At 49.4% G+C, this 4,443-nt stretch overlaps 1 pseudogene; it reads right to left on the reverse strand.

The window, feature by feature from the left end:
- Positions 1–444: 444 nt before the first annotated feature.
- LOC136512966 (probable beta-1,3-galactosyltransferase 8) lies at positions 445–2,270 on the reverse strand (annotated as a pseudogene).
- Between the last annotated feature and the right edge of the window lie 2,173 nt (positions 2,271–4,443).

Consider the following 4,443-nt stretch of genomic DNA (forward strand, 5'->3'; position numbering starts at 1 on the left):
TTCATAAATTTTAATCAATTCCTACAGTTTTGAAAGTTGGTATATAAGCTGCTTAGAACAAAAAATAAAAGCAGAAAAGAAAAGTGGCCGGTTGTCAAACATTGCGAGTGGATTTAGCAGAGTGCCCTACCAGTTAGGTTTGAAGTTGTGACAGGAGGACAATTGACAAAATACTAAAAATTCTTCTGATGCCCTGTTTTGCTCATTTGCCTAACTTTAGGCCATAATTTGGTGGCTACGACAGGCCTTGGCCTAGCCAGAACTTTTCCCGGAATAATGCACATGCGGTGCAGTGCAGTGCAGGTTGCTACATCAGTGGATGATTCGTGTGCAGTTTCCGTTAGGTTTAGCTGTTCCCTTTCATGTTTAGGACCTTCTTATGCCACTATGCCAGCCAGGCTCAATATGCAAGCTGCAAGGCGCGTTGCAGTAGCAGCAGCACACTTTGTTGGGTGTTGTAAGTTGTACTCACTGATGTTATTCACATAAATGGGTCATAAGTTTGCAAAAGCACGAATGGAAAAGGAATTCTTCGAACTCCATTGCAATCTTGCAAAATTAAACTGCAGGACCCTGTGATTCCACAAGCACATGCACGCATCATGCATGCTGCAACCACCTCTTGTACTGGTAGTAGAGTAATAGCACTCCACTAGTCTGCGGCAATATAATGCACACGAGAATGCAGGTGTCTGGTCCTGCGTGTCAGCGTGTATGATGTATCTCAGCTCTGATTTCTGAGACAGTGCTATGCTACGATGGTTTCCAAGTTCCAGAAAATTCTAGAGGAAACAAACAAAAAACAAACTTCAAAAGAAGCTGGTGCTGATCATGGTTTTGGTGGATCATGACTCATGAGAGATCAGATGGCGGCGCTCCAGACGGCGCCGTCGCCCTCGCCGCAGGCGCTGTGGATGGCCCTCATCCTGTCGACGGACTTGCAGATGCCGCTGCACGACCAGTCGAAGGACGCCGCGCACACGTTCCCGGCCTGCTTCTTCCACTCGCAGTCTGCACACCGCACCCCAAGGGGGCAGGAGCCAAAATCAGCAGCTTTTACCCATCCGGGCCGTCACATATGCAAAAGGAAGGAGCATAGCGACGACCTCGACGTGCCGCGAAATTCGTACGTACCTGGTGGCGTGGCGCAGCAGAGGCTCCGGTCGTCGACGTGCTCGACCTCCAGCCCGAGGAGCCACGCGCCGAGCGACACGTCCTCGTTGGCGAACCGGTGCAGGATCGGCCTGCAGCGTGCGTCGTTTTCGTTCGAGACGAAGGTAAGCACGCACATGGATGGTCAGTAACTGTCGGCACGGAGCACGCTTGTGTGCGCGAACGGGTCGGAGCGACGTCGACGTCGATGCCAAATCAGGAACGCTATCTAGCTTACTGGTTTATGGAGATGTATGAGGCAAGGTCCCTGGAGACGGCGTAGATCTGGCCCGTGGCGTGGCGGAAGTACTTGTTGCCCTCGTCGCCGAACTTCCACTACTCCTGCTCGTAGTACTTGACGCCCCTGCAATGCCATGGCATGCCAACCATCTCTTGTAGTTAGGCATGCAGTGCAGGTCAAGCAAGCACAGAGAGTTCAGATGCAGTTATATATTTTTACTTCTGCGACAGCACCGGGCCGGACTTCATGCAGCCGATGTAGACCCTGGACCTGGCCCTGTACTTGTTGAGCCTGCTGGTCAGCATGCCCAGGTTGACGTGCACGTCGTCGTCGACCTTGACGTAGAAGTCGGCGTCCCAGGTGGCGACGGCGGTCCGCGTCTTGGCCGACAGCTCGTGGTAGCCCTCCACGTGGTCCAGCCGCAGGAAGTCCGCCGTCGCCGCGGCCTCCGCGTCGACGGCGCAGTCCAGCGCCCCGCCGGGCGTCGCGCTGTGCCCGATCACGAAGCGGACCACCACCCCCTTCTCCTTCTCCAGCCGCCGCAGCTTGTCCCCTCGGGGCACCCAGGTGTCGCAGAGCGAGTCGCGCCGCTTCTTGCTGCTGAAGGCTGTGTTGATGCCGATCACCACGAACGCCTTGGGGAGGCCGCCCCTGGACGGCACGCTCACGCCGAGCCCGCCGTTCTGCTTGGCTCGTTCCACGGCCAGCTCCATCTCCAGCGACGACACCGACTTGTCCAGGGACCTGTGCATGAATGCAACACGTTACTAGCTCAGTTTTCAGAGTTCAGAGTTCAGACCCAGGTTATATAAGGAACACTTATGCTACCCACTGGATTGCTAGGTGAGTTCTTGATACCTCCTTCATGATGTCCTTGGGGCTGCTCTCGTCCATCTTCTGAGAGAGGAACAAGTAAAAGCATTTCATCATCTCGTGTACGATTGGTGCTCGAGAAAACTATAAGGCTCGCTCGCTCGATGGTGCACATCATTAGTTACTTACACGCCTACTCTGGTCGCAGCCATCTGAGAACAGAGGATCCTGGAGCCACGGCCTGAAGGCGCATTCGACGGTGGCGTCAGCAGCGTCACCTGGCCGCTGAGCAGGATTTTTTTTAATTTTAACACTTTTTGAAAACTAATTTTAAATCTAACATTGTCTGTTTTTTTTAAACTAATACTTTTGGCCGCGCATATTGCCATGGCGCGGCGCGGCAGTGGACTCACGTGGCGACGACTGGAATCGCTGACCGGTGACGTGGCTGGGCTTACCGCGCCACCGATCTTGGCGCGGCAGAGCCGAATAAAAACCCCGCGGCCAGTTCCCCCCTGCCCGAGCAGCAAGACCGCCTGCCCGCGCTTGGCCGCCGTGCCCGCCGCCCGCCCGGCCCTCCATTGCCGCCTCCCTCCCTTATCTTCCATTCCTCGACCGCCTCCCTCCCTCCTCGTCCTCGTTCAAGGTAATGACGTACTTTTGATTTTCGTTTGAACGGTGGATAGGATATTATGAATATGAGTTAAGATTAGGAGGAAAATTATGTTTGGGAACTATGGACTATGGTTTGAAGGAAGATATTAATTTGATTTTATCAATGTTAAGGTTAATTATTTAGTTAGAAGTATGTTTACCATGTATGTTTTTGTTGATATAAGTGTTGGTTATATTATTTGAGTTGCAATACAAATGATTATATTTTACATTAATTTGCGTTGTTTTGAACTATTTTATTAGATGGAAGATATGTTTCGGGAGCAGTTGTGACGAAAACGGGGTCGTCCTAGAGAATTATACCCCGATGAGTCTAGCAAAGATGCCCCCATCCCTCCTGAACTCCATGTCCCTAATTGTGACTGTGGTCGTCCGGCCGACGTGTTTCAATCGAGACATCCGGACAGCAGCTCATTGCTTCTACACACGCAGTCGTTTTAATGTAAGTAATTGTTTCCGTATGTTTTTTTCTTCATTTGTATTACTAGGTTACTAATATTTTGTTGAAATTTTGTTGTGTAGGCCCATGAGAAGTGCTTTTTCTTTCAGTGGATCGACGATGCAGACAAGTTTGACCCTAGGTACCTCCTTTTCGATGATTGGTGGAGAGGGCGACATCCACGAGAGCATTTCGAGCGGTGGGTTCCACCTCCCCCTAACCCCCCTCCAATGATGACTAAGGAGAAGCACTTAGCCGCAGTTAGACGACTCGAGAAACCTCCTCTGTGCGATTGCGGAGATCGAGCTGTGATGAACCATGAGAGTACGTTGGAGTTCGTGTGTCCAAACAAGCATGAAGTAAGTGCAAAATGTATGTGTTGAAATGTTGAGCTATATGTGTTCATGTACTAATGTCACGTTTTTAGGTGTATTCAATGGCGAAGTGTCGTTTTAAGGAGTGGTTGTATGGTCCTAAGAACAAATGGTCCGAAGAACCTCCAAAGGCAAAACAAAAGAAGAAAGAAAGGTTAATTTACAAAGCACCTCCAGTCAAGTGCGAATATGGTGTTAAATCCAACTACGGTCTAGTCCCTTCGGAGCTTAGAATAGGCCATTATTATGATGAGGTTGGTTATTTTTGTGGTAACCATAAAATCGTATTTTGTTTCTTTTGCTAAGACATATATGATATAATTTTTTATTTGAACAGAGCACTAGGAAATGCAGGTGGAAATGTTATGATGGTCAAGCTAAGTTCTTGGATGAACTAAAGGGGAAACAAGTAATTGCACGAAAGAGGAGATATGGACCTGACTATGTCAACCTTTTCGTTAAACATCACAAAGACAAGATGCGTGAGTTTGCTAGACAGCGCGGTATTCGTAACCCGATCGACGTTGGGCTTGACAAATGGGGATTGGAGAGATAGATGACGTTAGAGGAGAAGAAGGCAAGGAAGGAGACAAGAGTACAGATGCAGGTCTTGAACGAGCATGTTGTTGCATTATGTGCCAGTGAGTATTTGAAAGCCTTTTTTTGGTTGCCTAATTTTAAATGTAATATAATCGTGTTGCTAACTGATTGTATTTTATACATGAAGGGATTGGATGTAGCGAGGAACA

The sequence above is a fragment of the Miscanthus floridulus genome, chromosome 16 (assembly GCF_019320115.1).
Source record: "Miscanthus floridulus cultivar M001 chromosome 16, ASM1932011v1, whole genome shotgun sequence".
NCBI lineage: Eukaryota > Viridiplantae > Streptophyta > Magnoliopsida > Poales > Poaceae > Miscanthus > Miscanthus floridulus.